Source organism: Desmodus rotundus, chromosome 1 (genome assembly GCF_022682495.2).
Source record: "Desmodus rotundus isolate HL8 chromosome 1, HLdesRot8A.1, whole genome shotgun sequence".
In the NCBI taxonomy this organism is placed as follows: Eukaryota; Metazoa; Chordata; class Mammalia; order Chiroptera; family Phyllostomidae; genus Desmodus; species Desmodus rotundus.
The window spans coordinates 73,794,947-73,810,385 of NC_071387.1; the positions used below are offsets into that span (position 1 = coordinate 73,794,947).

At 38.8% G+C, this 15,439-nt stretch overlaps 1 protein-coding gene and 1 non-coding gene across 6 annotated transcripts in view; both read right to left on the reverse strand.

Moving 5' to 3' along the window:
- The window catches only part of LINGO2 (leucine rich repeat and Ig domain containing 2), a 1,230,686-nt gene that overhangs the window by 175,280 nt on the left and 1,039,967 nt on the right, over positions 1-15,439 (reverse strand). The gene's annotated exons all lie outside the window — the stretch shown is intronic.
- Positions 7,379-7,481, reverse strand: LOC112302927 (U6 spliceosomal RNA). The gene has a single exon (XR_002974599.1). It is a non-coding gene; the product is annotated as a U6 spliceosomal RNA (small nuclear RNA).

The window sequence follows — 15,439 nt, forward strand, 5'->3', positions numbered from 1 at the left end:
TCATGACTTGGAATACTTCTTGCCAGCCCCTTCTTGCCTGTAAGGTCTCTTTGGAGAAATCAGCTGACAGTCTTATGGGAACTCCTTTGTAGGTAACTGTGTTCTTTTCTCTTGCTGCTTCTAAGATTCATTCCTTCTCTTTAATCTTGGGCAACTTAATTATGATATGCCTTGGTGTGTTCCTCCTTGGGTCCAGCTTCTTTGGGACTCTGTGAGCTTCCTGGACTTCCCGGAAGTCTATTTCCTTTGCCAGATGAGGGAAGTTCTCCTTCATTATTTGTTCAAATAAGTTTTCAATTTTTTGTTCTTCCTCTTCTACTTCTGGCACCCCTATAATTGGGATGTTGGAACATTTCAAGATGTCCTGGAGGTTCCTAAGACTCTCCTTATTTTTCTGAATTCTTGTTTCTTCATTCTTTTCTGGTTGGATGTTTCTTTCTTCCCTCTGGTCCACACCGTTGATTTGAGTCCCAGTTTCCTTCGTCTCACTATTGGTTCCCTGTACATTTTCCTTTGTTTCTCTTAGCATAGGCTTCATTTTTTCACTAGTTTTCGACCAAATTCAACAAATTCTGTGAGTGTCCTTATTACCAGAGTTTTGAATGGTGCATTTGATAGGTTGGCTATCTGTTCACTGCTTAGTTGAATTATTTCTGGAGCTTTGAAGTGTTCTGTCATTTGGGCCATTTTTCTTTTGTCTTAGTGTTTCTGTTGCTTAAAGGGGCGGAGCTTTGGGTGTTCCCCGGGGCGGGGTAACGCTTGTTGCTGCACTGTGAGGCTGTATGTGGGGGAGGGGCCGAGAGGGAGCAATGGCGCCTGCTCCACTCTCTGCCGGATTTCAGTCACTCCCTCTGCTACCCACAATCAAACTGGGCGCCTCTGGTGGTGGTTCCTGAGTGGGTGGGCTTGTGCATGCTCTAGGCCCCTGTGGGTCTCTCCAATGACCTCTCCTGTGAGTCTCGGAGTTTCTCCTGCTGCCACCCCAACCCCCACGGGTGTTTTCAGTCAGAGATTTGAGGCTTTATTTCCCCGCACTATAGCCCTGGGCCAGGCGGTCTGCTTCACTCCCCTGCTGTTAGTCCTGTTAGTCTCGTTTATTTATGCACGAATGTGGGGCTGAGGGGTGCTACCTGCTGCTCTGCCTGCCCCTTTCTCCACAACTCTGAGTCCAGCCCTCTCGGTTTATCTGTGCGCGAATGTGGGGCTGCAGGGTCTGTTAGTGGTCTGACTGCCTGCCCCGTTCATCCCACACTCGGCCAGTCTCAGTCCTGCCACAGCAACACGAGTCCTCTCTGTCCTGGCTGCCTGTCTCCACCCCTCCTACCGGTCTGGATGAATGTTTCTTTTTTATCAACTTGGCGTCTCCCTTGCCATTTAATTTTCTGTCAGTTCTGGTTGTGCAAGGAGGTGCAGTGTGTCTACCTATGCTACCATCTTGGTTCTCCATTGCTGTTCCAACTTCTAACATGGTTCTCCAGAACTTCCTGCAGCTGAATCTGAACATATTGTCATACAAAGGCCTTACTTCTATCCCCTCACCAACATCTTTGGTATTTACTAGTGATTTTCTTTTCCATCATCTTGTTAGTTTCTTTCATAGCCTTTGCCACAACCACTATTACCTTCTTAATTATACTGTTTATTTAGATGTTATTTTTCTCCCTTCACAGAAATGTGGGTGCCCCCAAAATAGAGGCTGGTGTAGTCCAGCACCTAGCACATAGCAGCACCTGATAAAGTCTGATGACTAGAGGAAGACAAAATATCATATTTCTAGGATTCCTTCTAGTTCTAATGTGCTAATACTTATATCCAGTACTTCATTTTTTAGAGGCTGACAGACTCCACCAAAATATTATAACAAACTTTAGGTCTTTGCATACTTTGATTGATCAAGCTACTAATTGCCTCACTAATTTTACATATATCTATCTACATTTACATAGATAAATATGTTAAGGATAAGTTTTCTGATTTGGTTCTGGAGTCTCTGGAATTCGCTCTCTAATCTGATTAGATCTAAAGATGTTAACAACTATTTTCAGCAGTAAACACAATACTAGCAGTACCTGGCAGGATCTGGCAATAGGGGGATGCAAAATATCTCCATTGGATACATCCAGTCCGTCATTTATAAGAAGTCAGGAGCTGAGTTACTGTGTGTATAATATATCTGATATGTCTGAACATTCTTAGAAAACTAAGAATATAATGAGATTGGCTGGTTGCTACTAATGTTATTGGACAAAGTGGTGAAAGAAAAGAATGAGTTCCGGGATTCAATCTCCCAGCTCAAGGCTGAATAAATGACTTGAAATTTTCTGTGTGTGCCCCAAGGAGACTCTTATCTCATGTAGCCATAGGGCTAAGCTTGTTGAAAATCAAAAGCAGAATCTCTTTCTGTGACTAGCCAAATTACAAGGCAAGTTCAACTTCTGGTCCTCAGTGGTGTCTACTATCAAAGTGAAGCACAGATTGGCAAGGAATGGGATTCTACAAGTTGGAGTGGGAATGAAGCTGGGGACCGTTAGCTCCTAAATTATTGTGGATGAAAAAGGAGTGCTTTAATAAGCCATAAAGTCTTAACTGGGAATATCATGGGGGGGCGGTAGTCACATACCAGGCCTGTGACTGCTTCAACAAAAGGTTTTTAAGCAATCCCTGTCCACTGTTCTTGTGTATCTAGCATAACACACTTTTGAAAAAACAGAATACTGCTTGAAAGGGTAACCACCCTCAAGAAAGCACACAGTCTTTCAACGACCTTGTAATCCAATCTCTGTCTTGCTTACTGCCACCTTTGTGTAATCTTCCTTACTCCTCTCCTTAATTTTAAATGAATAAAAGAAACTGAAAAAATGTTATTCTCTGAAGTATTTGAGATCTTTCATTATCAGTTTGGCTCAAACTCTTACCAAAATTTTCTACAGGTTTGAATGTTTCTCGCCTTAATATCATGGTGAATCTTTGCAGTGGAAGAGGTCTTTCCATCCCCAGGAGCCTCCCCATGTCCAGTAGAAGTGACCTCTCCAGCCCTAGTGGTAGTAGCTGCTCTAGTCCCACCTAATGGGATTAACTCTGCAGTGCCTGAGGAAATTGTAATGTCCTCGCCTAAGGCAGTTGCCATGCAAGACAATGCTGATTCCCCTCAGGATCCACATTCACCAGCCATTTTTGCTTCTTGACCTGTAACCTGATTCAAGTCCTAAAGGTGAGGTACAAAGTATGACCCATGAGGAGGTGTTCTATACTCCAAATGAATTATTTATGTTTCAAATTTACAGAGAGAAGTCTGGAGTACATGTATAATGATATTAAGGTGGTAAAATAATGGTGAAAGGAATATGAAGTTGAATGTGGCTGAATTAATTAATATGGATTTCTTAAGTAGCAGCTAGGAATGAGTGACCGGAGGGGAAATAAAGCAGGGCCCCTGCCGTTACAATCTAATAAAGCACTTAAAAGTGGAGGCTAGAAACAAAAGGGAGGCATGTTTTACCTATTAATCCAGCAGTTCGGAGCCCGGTTGGGTAAGATTGCCAGGTATCAAAAGTATCACGAGCAAAAATATAACAGTGCAGGAGGAGGGGAACCCTTGAAATTCTTTGTATGTCATCTTCACTAGATGGGAAAGAAAGCCTTTGTAACTGTCCCAAAGTCTGGAAGGGAGAGGAAAAGGCGGAACCTAGAAACTGACTAAACTATATAACCCTTGAACCCCAATAGTCAGACACTAAGATTAACTGAGTGCCCACTTGTAGCCAGGTGCTCAAGCGTATAGAACAAACTTACTAACAAACTTACTAATACCTTATTTTCTACTTCATAAATAAACTTGATATCTCCTTTCCACTAAACATCTCTCGTTTGAATTTTTCTCTTGCAAGCAAGACAAGAATAAAGGAGAGGCAGCCCCTTGACTCCAGTCTACTCAGTAACATATTTCTTAAGCAGAGATTCTGCATTTAATGTTGCAGCTCAGAGAGTTAGGAAGGGTTTTAACAATGTGGTTGATTGGCTTTAACATGAACCAAAAGGTGACCCACAGTGAGTAAATTAAAAATGCCAGACCTACCTTGGTAGAGGAAGGGATTCAAAGGCTTATGGAGATTAGAATGTTAGAGTGGATTTGTCATGTAAAACCGCATCAGCTACACTGGAGGGTTCAGTACACTTTACCTCTTGCCACTGCTACAAGGTAACAAATCTGTGAGCAGAGCCTGGTATTTTTAAAGAGCTCAGGGATCATTATTCTATATAGACCAGTGGAAACTAAAGCACTGAATTGGAAAGTTTAAATGCAATGGTTGTAATTGAATCCTGGGGTGGCAGGAGCCAAGTGATAGCACTCAACTGCCTGAAGCAAAGTGGACATAGTTATTGTAAAGGACAGCAGAGTCAAAGCATCAATCCAGGCCTAGGAGTGAGATAGATAAGAAACATACTAAATCCTCACTTGATTTGTATAAGCAGAAATATTCTAGGTTAAGTAAACAAAAGTCTAATCTGAATTATAAAAAGTAAGTCAATCAATTCCCAGAATTGAGCCAATTTGCAGACCCAGAAGTCTTTCAATGAAGGGGAGGGAAGGTCCCCTTCAGAAAGGACCTCAGTATACGGCCCAAAAGATTACCGTCAATCTTTCTTCCAGCCTTCCTCAGCTGTGCACTAAGAAAAAGGAGATAATTGGACCTTTAGGGGATGACCAGACACTAGCTCTGAACTGACATTAGTTCCAGGAGACCCAAAACATCACTGGGGTCCACCAATCAGAGTAGGCATTTATGGAGGATAGGTAATCAATAGAATTTTAGCTTAGGTCCATCTCACAGTGGGCCCAGTGAGTCCTGAAACCCATTCTGTGGTTATTTCCTCAATTTTGAAATGTATAATTAGTCCACACATATTTAGAAGCTGGCAAAATCCTCATATTGGTTCCCTGACCTATGGGGTGAGGGCTATTATGGTAGGAAAGACTAAGTAGATACCACTAGAACTACCTCTATCTAGGAAAATGTTAAAACAAAAGTAATACTATATTTCTGGAAGGATTTTAGAGATTAGTTCTACCATCAAGGACTTGGAGGATGCAGGTGTGGGGATTCCCATTACATCCTATTTAATCCTTCTATTTGGTCTCTACATAAGAGTGATGGATATTGGAGAATGACACTAGACTATCATGAACTTAACCAGGTGGTGACTTCAATTGCAGCTCTGCTGTACCAGAGGTGGTTCCTTTGTTGGGGCAAATTAACACTTCCCTTGATGCCTAGTACATAGCTGTTAGTCTGGCAAAAGATTTTCTGTCCATACTTATCCATAAGGCCCACCTGAAGCCGTTTGGTTTCAGTGGGCAAGACCAGCAATGCAATTCCACTATCTTAAGTGATACAGCAATGCTCCAACCCTATGTCATAATTTAGTTCACAGAGATACCTTCCATAGGATATCACAATGAATCATTACATGGAGCAAGGAGTAGCAACTACTCTAGACTTACTGGTAAGATATTTGTGTTTAGAGGGTGGTAATAAAGGTGACAAAAATTCAGCAGACTTCTATCTCAATTAAAATTCTAAGGATCCAGTGGCATGAAGAATATTAAGATATCTCTCCTAAGCAGAAGGATGGGTTGTTGCATCTGGCCCCTCCTACAACCAAGAAAAAAAAAAAAAAAAAGAGGCACAGTGCCTGGTAGGCCTCTTTGACTTTTAGAAGCAATATATCCTCATTTGAATGCATTTCTCTAGGTTATTTACCAAGTGACCCAAAAAGCAACTAGTTTTAACTGGGCCTAGAACAAGAAAAGACTCTACAACAGGACCAGGCTTCTGGGCATGCTGTTCTGCCACTTGAACCATCTGATCCAGCAGATCCAATGGTGCATGAAGTGTCAGTGGCAGATGGCAATGCTATTTAGAGACTTTGACAGGCTCCTCCTATAAGTGAATCACAGTTCAGGTCCTTAGGATTTTGTATCAAAGTCCTGCCATCCTTTGTGGACAACTACTCTCCTTTTGAGACACAACTCTTGGTTTGCTATTGGGCCTTAATAGAAACAACCTTAACCACCACTACCAAGTTACCGTGAAACTTGAGCCATCATGAACTGGTTGTCATCTGACCCACCAACTGTACAGTTAGGTGGATAGAGCAACACTCCATCAGCAAATGGAATTTGGTATATACATGATCAAGTCCAAAAGTCCCCGAAAGCACAAGTTTATGAAGAAGTACCCAAATGCCCATGGTTCCCACTGCTGACATCCTACCTTCTATCTCCCAGTCTGCACCTATGGCCTCATGCCAAGTTCTCTAAGCTCACCTGATAGGAAAAGAGAAGGCTTGGGCCTAGTTTACAGATAGTTTTGCAAACTATGAAGACACCACCTAAACGCAGACAGTTGTGGCACTATAGCCCCTTTCTAGGACATTCCTGAAGAACAGTGGTAATCCTCCCAGTGGGTAGAACTTTGAGCCCTGGTTGCTCACTTTGCTCAGAAGGAGAAATGTCAAGATGTGTAATACTGATTCATGGGCAATGGCTGATGGTTTGGCTAGATTATCAGGGACTAGAAGGGTGCATGGTTGGAAATTTGGTGACGAGTAAATTTGGGGGAAAGGTATGTGGATAGGTCTCTCTGAATGGGCAAGAAACATGAAGATATTTGTGTCCCATGTGAATGCTCACCAAAGTATAACTTCAGCAGAGGAGGATTTCAATACAGTAGTCCCTCCTTTTCTGTGGATTTAGCTTTCATTGTTTCATCTGCCCACGGTCAGCCATGTCTGAATTTATTAAATGGAAATTTCCAGAAATCAAGAATTCATAAATTTTGAATGGTCTGTCTTTATGAGTAGTGTAATGAAATCTTATGCTGTGTCACTCTATCTCACCCAGGACATGAATCATTTTTTTTTTTGTTCAACATTTCCACACTGTATATACTACCCACCCACAAATCACTCAGTAGCTGTCTCTGTCATTAGATCAACTGTCATTGTATTACAGTACTTGTGTCTAGAAAACCCTTATTTTTCTTAATAAGGGTTTTATTAAGAAAACCCTTATTAAGGATTTTCTAATAAGACCTAAATTGCAAGAATAGTAATGTTGACAACTTAGATATGTGAAAAAGAAGCTATAAAATGCATCATTCAAATAAATAGTTGAAAGTTCTAGATTTAATAAGAAAAAAATGTTGATGTTGTTAAGATCTACAATAAGAACAAATCTTTTATCCATTAAATTGTAAAGAAGGGAAAAATTGTGCTAATTTGCTGAGAGAAAAAGAGACCACCTTCATATAACTTTTATTACAATATGCTGTTATAAGTGTTTTATTCTATTATTGTTCATCTCTTACTGTGCCTAATTTATATGGAACACTTCACGATTTTGCATGTCATCCTTGCACAGGGGCCATGCTAATCTTCTCTGTATCGTTCCAACTTTAGTATATGTGCTGCTGAAGCAAAAACTGTGCCTAATTTATAAATTAAACTTTATCATAGGTATGTATGTATAGGAAAAAGCATAGTATACATAGGATTTGGTACCATCCACTCTTTCAGGCATCCACTGGGAGTCTTAGAACACATCCCCTATGGATACGGGGAAATACTATAATCAAGAGGATAGGATGACCTGTTCTGTGGATACCAATCAGCCTCTTTCCCTAGCCACCCCTCTCATCTCGCAATGGGCCCATGGACAAAGTGGCCATGAGGCAGGATGGAGTGTCTACTGGCTTAGCAACATGGACTTCCATTCACCAAGGCTAACTTCGCTACAGCCACTGCTGAGTGCTCAATCTACCAGCAGCAGAGACCAACACTAAGTCCCCAGTATGGCACCATTCCCTGGGTTAATCATCCAGCTACCTAGTGGCAGGTAAATTATGACTTCCATCATGGAAGAAATCAGTGTTGTGTTGCCACTGGAACAGACACTCAGGAAATAAATTTGTCTTTTCCACATGCTATGCTTCTGCTAAAACTACAATCTGTGGACTTAGAGAATGCTTTATTCATCATCATAATATTTTACACAGTATTGATCCTGGTCAAGGAACTCAGTCCACAGCAAAAGACATGTGATAATGAGCCTGTTCTCATGGAATTCACTGGTCTTACCATGTTCCCCACCATCCTGAAAGCAGGTAGCTTGACAGAATGGTAGAAGAGTCTGTTGAAAACTCAGTAGTAGTAGTGCCAGCTAGTTGGCAGTATCTTGCGGGGCTGGAGGAAGATTCTTTAGAAGGCTTTATATGCTTTGAATCAGTGTCCAATATATGGTGATGTTTCTCCCACAGGCAGAACTCATGAGGTCAGGAATCCAGGAGTAGAAATGGAAGTGACACCACTCCCTCTTACCTCTAGTGACTCATTAGCAATATTTTTATCTCCTGTTCCCATGACCTGATGCCCTGCTGGCCTAGAAGTCTTAGTTCCAAAAGAAAGAATGCTTTCACTAGGAGATACACTGATTTCAGAGAATTGGCCAATAAGGCTGCTACCTGGCCAGTTGGGACCCTTGCCTCTTCATAGGAAAAGAAGAGAGTTACTGTGGTGGCTAGAATGATTGATCCTGACTCCCAGTGGGATATTGGACTACTACTCTACAATGGAGGTAGAGAAGAGTATGTCTGGAATATAGGAGATCCATTAGGTCATCTTCAAATCTCCCAGTATAACTATACCCTATAATTAAGGTCAATGGAAAATTACAACAACCCAATCCAGGCAGGACTATGATGGCCCTCAGGAATGAAGGAGTGGGTCATTCCACCAAGGTAAAGAACAATGACCAGCTGAGGTGCTTGCTGAAGGCAAAAGGGACTACAGAATGGACAGTAGAAGGAGGTATTTATAAATACCAACTATGTTAACAATCAAGAACTATAACTGCCATTACTTTTTCTCCCTTATGAGTGTGTGTATATAATCTGTTTTCTTCTTTCTCTTATTTATCATGTAACATAACATGTATGTCATAGTACTTAAGTATTCTTAATTTTACATCATAGTAATTAAGTTATGAAATATCAAAGAGTAGAAAAAATCATTCAAGGACTTTCCTTCCTCCCCTGGAGAAGTGGTTAGTGCATTTTTGGCTGTGTGCAGCATAGTTATTATCATAGGAACTGGAATTATGCACCAAATATATATACACACACATTCATGGACACAAATACACACACGGTGGGTATGCACATAAGCACTTGGAATAAGGTCTCCTTAACTGAAGTTATATGAGTCCAACCTATTTTTTTAAATGGTACACACTCTTGCTATTCATCCAATTATGACACTAGCCTGGTATATCAGCTACATTACCGGATATTTACTAGGGCACAAATGCAGAATTCAAAACTGATAAAAGCTCTGGCTGGTGTGGCTCAGTGGAGTGAGCCCTGGCTTGTGAACCAAGAGATCACCGGTTTGGTTCCCAGTTGGGGCGCATGCTGGGATTGCACGTTTGGGGGCATGCAGGAGGCCACCAATAGATGTTTCTCTTCCTCTTTTCTCCCTCCTTTATCTCTATTTAAAAATAAATAAAATAATAAAAATTGATAAAAGAAATGTAGATATCAACTAAAGGGCAGAAAGGTATTTCCAATGGTTAACAATAGAAATGCTTAGATTCTTTATTTGGCTTTTCATTGAATTTATTTATTTTTCCTACCATGAGATTTAATTTTAAAATATAAAATTTTATTGCCAGAAAGGTTTACAGAAATCACTTGTAAAATACCTTTCTCAATTTCCAAAGTGTCACATCTCAAAGTGTCACAAAATTTTTAAAATAGTGGAAAATGCAAATATAAGCTTAGAGATATCTATGTTTCCATTTGCAGGATAAAAACAAAATTAGATTATTCTGAGTTATCCAAAGGACCATTCAACTCATTTATTAATGCAGTTGAATAAATATAGTAATGTGACTAGTAATTGAAAGTATCCCATACCACTCAACTGACTTCACAAGCACTTCTCTTAAATTTCTTGAAATGTCTTTGAAGTAAAAATTGTCTTTACACAAAAATGGTGTGCATGAAGATGTATACAATAATTGCAAGGTAACCTTGATTCCTCAAAACAAAATCTAATGTTTCATTTAAGAATATCTAAATCTTAAAGATTTAAAAAGTTGGACTTAAAAACTAGCAGATATCACAAGACTGAAGGAAATAAACCCTTATGTTAGTATGAAAAGCTCCTTAATATTCTCTATAAGCATTGAGCCCAAGGGGGCTAGGACAATCTGACCACTGGCAACCAGAAACACTTTTCACAAATTTCCAAGAAAATGAAAAGCTTAGTCTGTAACAGAAACTCAGAGGTGTTTACTGAGTGAACCACATGTGATTAATGTGTATGATAGAGTGATTTAAAGTTTGAAAACTAATTCAGTCACTTAAAATTCCTCAGCAGGCTTCATATTTACCAAAGATATTCTTCCTACCATTTATTTGTTTAAATGCACACTCATCATTTAAGTATCATTTCTTGTCATCTCTTTCTATTCCATCCATGAAACTACTGCTGTTACTACCTCTGTGCTTTTGCCCGTCAAGTTCTCTCTCACAGAAAGCCATTTTCCATCTGGCAAACTTCTCATACGTCAAGTCCTAACTCAAATTAAATATCTTGGAAACTCTCTCTAACTCCACAGACAGAGTTATCACTGCTCTTTGAATTTTCCCATAACATTTTATACACACATTTTCTATATTATTTAGCAAACTATCTTGTTATTATTTGGTTAATATTCTACCTTCCATACTATGTTTTAAGCTTCACAAAAAAAGAGTAATTCCTACTCGTGTATGTATTTATAATGCTTTATAGGGTTTGAAAGATTGCAAAAAAAAATCAAGATTATTTTCTTAAGTAAATGAAAAGTGTTCTTTTCTAGTTTATTTATTCTATAATATAATTAATATAACCATCAATCATCAACAATATCAAGTTAGAGCTCATATTGGAGACATATAATCTTGAGTCCAAAACCCAGTAATGTAAATTAACATTTAATTAGTATCCTAGCATAAAAAAATTGCCTTGATTATTCAACATGAATGAGAAAAGGAAGTTCTTGTTAGCTGATTAGAGAAAGGTTAACTTATTTGTCATGATATTAGCTGGAGTTGGAACATAATAAAAGCATTTACTAATATTTCTGAAACTATGGGCCTGCCTTATTGTTTTTGAATTATTAGAAATGTGCCCTTTACTAATTATGCTTCTGCCTCGTTTCAGTGGTTGTCAACTGGGTGCAGAATTGCCTACCCACAGTAGGGGTATTTGCAAATGTGGTACGGGGACCTGGGTTGTCACAAGTTTGGAGGATGTATTTAGTAGTAGCCAGTTGCTAGGGATGCTCAGTGTCCTGCAATGCTTGGGAAAACCCACACAAAATAAATGTCCACTCTAAAATCTTAATACTTCATTATGTAATACTTAAGTAACCCAAGAGTCATATTGTATTGATTTATATTACTAAATTCTGCAGACTCGATTGCACCATGGAATGCTTTCCAATCTCCTCATGTCAGTTTATGCATATAATGGTATTTCATTTTTAAGTACAATCCTGAGCTAGAATTGTTAACCAAGTAGTACACTTACTGGAAAATTGGAAGGAAAAAATAATATACTTCAGCATATTTCCAGGTTGCCATGAAACCAAGAAGAAATATATGGGTGGGTTACTAACAGAAACTGCCTTTTTGCCCAACTTACTACTTTTCCTGCACACTTCACAAGACCAGATGTTTTCTCTGAAACTGATTCAAGTTTATTTCCTTCCTCTTTGGTGATTAAAGTTACATACCATACTGTATTAACATATATGAGGAGGGACACAAAAACCCCTGGAATTTATAAAGAATTGTGTATGTATTCTTACTGTTTAAGTTTCAGTCACCTTCAAAGTACTCTCCCTTTGATGCACTACAGCTATCAAGACGTCTTTCCCCTGCTCAGAAACAGTTTTTGAGCTCGTCAATTTTGATGCCTTTTATAGTGCTTCTGCTGTTTTTTCATTTCACCTCTTCCACGTTGGCAAAATGTTTCCCTTTGAGAACTTCTTTCATCAGGGGAAACAACAAAAAAAGTTGCTCTGGGTGAGATCTGGTGAATGGGGAGATTGGGTAAAGGGGTCATGCTGTTTTTGTCAAAAACTGCTGAACACTCAGCATAGTGTGAGCAGGGGCACTTGTAAATCACCCATCATGTAAACGCACTGAAAGTCTTAAAAAAAAACTCATTGAAGCAGAACACAGCCTCTCCCAACACCACCACCAGCTGGCACACTGATAAGGATGGGTTGGTAGAACACTCACCTAGTGGAGGAGGCCTGTATTACACAGGGGCATTGGGTGAATAGCTTAACACTTCTGAACTTATTTTTCTCAAAAAGCCTCATAGTGCTTTTGTTCAGGATTAGATAACATAATATGTTTCATGTACATAGCAAAGGGTCTGGATCAGAAAACAGAGGTAGGATAGGATGGTTAATGTCAAAGAAAGCAAACACCTTATCAATAGTGTTTACATATCTGCAGAAAGATCAAGCCAATGAAACAAAGTGAAGGGAATCTTAATTTATTAATGAATGGCTAGAATTAACTTAAGGAGAGAATTCTCTGATGATTCTCTTTCTGTCCTGAGGATTTTGATTTGATTGGCAGCAATATCTCAAAGAATTGATGATTCCATCATCTAGGACAAGGACACTGGCACTGTACATCACCAATAAATCCGTTCCCTGCTCATCAAGTAAGTGTCTACTTTGCCTTTTCATTCTCGTTTTCCTAAACAAAGTGGGTGTGCTGACCAGATGATCTAAGAATTGTAGTTGGTTTATATGGAGTTTTATTAGTGAAAATCTATTCAGGTAGATTTCAATTTGATCAATTCCAGATATTTCGCACCTTGAAGTTGATAATCCCATTGGTAGGGAAGTCTAATAAAACAACATCTCTTTAGCAAGTAACAGAAGATCACAGAGGTAAAATAAATTGAAAAGAGCAGGTAAATGAGGAAACAGGCTTAAATGCGTTAAGGAAATAGAAAGATGAACTAGTGAATCAAATTGTTTAACATTTGCAGCATAGACTGAGTATTGACTGAGACAGTTTTCAGGTTAGTTTTACCTGTGAAACATAAACATCAAGAGAAAGAGGTATTTAGTATAGAACTAAAGCATACATATAAAAAGCTTGGTGATGAAAATGAAGCTTTAGAGTAAAGAGCAGGTAAATACTTCTAATGACAAGATCTGTCTATTAGATTACTCAAGTTACTCATAAGAGGGACAACAAAGAACTCAGATGCCCAAGACATATTTCAATTCAAAGGAGAAAAAACTCAGTGAAATAAGAGATAATACTTAAAACTTTTGAGTCAAGTTCATTCTTATGATAATTTTGGTTGTGACTTCTTGCTGTAGCATATGCATAATTTGAGATTGCCTTAAATTAACAAAACTAATAATGGATACATAAGATGCCAATAAATAAAAAGCTGAGTAGGTAGACAGACAAATAAATGGAAAGAGAAAGGTAGATGGATGATAGAAAGAGATAAAAAGATAAAATTAGCTTAAAACTCTGAGAATTCATTGATTTTTAAAGTCCTTTAATAATTTCATAAAGGGTCTTGTAGTATAGAAATATCTACTATTTCCTTTGAGTTTGGTTGTGAATGTCATAAACAATTATGAATGAGAAAAAAAATCTATTTTTTTCAGGACTTCCTGGATGTAGGCTTCTTTTACCTAGCATAGTGTTTCTCCAGTTTGGCCACAAACCCTGGGATGTGTGTTAAAGGTACAGATTCCTGGGATCCACACCAACCCACTGAAACAATCTTCCAGAGGCAGAGTTTTAAAAAGCACTATTGAGATTGTTATGGTTCCAGGAATTCATGCAACAACATCCATAATTTCAGGATTAAGGATTTCAATATGTAAGCTTTTCAGAGTCAATTTCAGCTTTGGGGGAATTGGAACAATAAGTGGTATAATTTATCTGCTAGGTACATTCAGTTCATTTCCCCAACCAGTTCAGTGGCCTAAAGCCTACTGACTCGAAGGTTAAGCTTCTGCTAAGTGCTGGGGATGCAGGCTGGGTAAAGGGAGGTAGTAATACCAAACAACAACATCAAAAGTCAAAACTCTTGCCTATGAGGAAGAGTTTCTAGTTTGGCTTGACAAACTTAAAAACATGAATAACAAAGACAAATTGAAGCTTACGTAAGACAATATATGATGAAGCATTTGGGGATTGAGGAATAGAACAGGGAGGTAAAAAAGAAATATCACTGTGGGTTTGAGTTTAATCAAAGTTAAAAAATATATAGACTCCTGTAACTAACTTAGCCCAGTGGGCAGAATATTATGCATTAGAGATCTTTGAAGGGTGAGATTTCAATATCCAGGTATTCAGTCCTCTGAAAGAAATGAACACAGTGAAGAATAGAGACAGAAACAAGTGTGGGAAATTATCAGGCCCCAAGGAGACCATCCAAACATCATGGCATACTACCTTCTCTCCTCCTTCATTGTATCTTTGCAATCTTCTCTGAAGTAGGATTATTAGGTCATAGAACAAAGTGCTCTACTCTTATCTGATTTCAAGAGCGGGGGATATGAGAAACCCCCAATAATTTCTATAGGATATTGGGAGTTGCTGGGGAACAAGGTGAGAGTTGAGAGAGAGGATGCAGTGATAACTATAGAGTTTTTAAAACAGCACCTCATTTATAGCCTACACCACAGGTGGCAAACACAAGGCTGACAGGCTGAATCTAGCCCTCCGCCTTGTTTTATCTGGCCCGGCACCTTGTTTCTACCCAGCGACAGCGCTGAGCTCTCGCTTAACTGTTAAGGAGCAGTTACATTTGTACAGTCCTAAAACTGCATTTGGCCCTTTGAAGACAACATGAGGCTCATGTGGCCCCCAGTGAAAATGAGATTGACACCCCTGGCCTACACTATGACGTACATACTATGGATTTATCTGAATACTCTGGGAATCTTAAGCAATTCTCTAATGCTGCAGATTATGAAGTAGCCTACAAATTAATGTTTATATAGTTTTTTCTAAGAACATCAAATTGCTTTTTCCAAGATTACCACATTATCATGTCTTTTTAAAGAATGAAATTTGATTTGTAATTAGTTAGGACTTAATATCTGTATTCTAATTCTATTCTGAGATGTGCTTCTGACCTATTGCTGTGAACACTTGGAAAAACATTTGTTCCATATTTGAGCAAACCGTGTGTTAATTTTTTCCTTCCTCCTTTATCACAAATCCAACCCCTCCTTATAACATGTAAAATTTGAACAGAGAATCTTGAAGTCCCCGGTCTTATGCATTCTTTAAATATTTTTTATATAATTTTATCTTAAAAAATTTCTTCC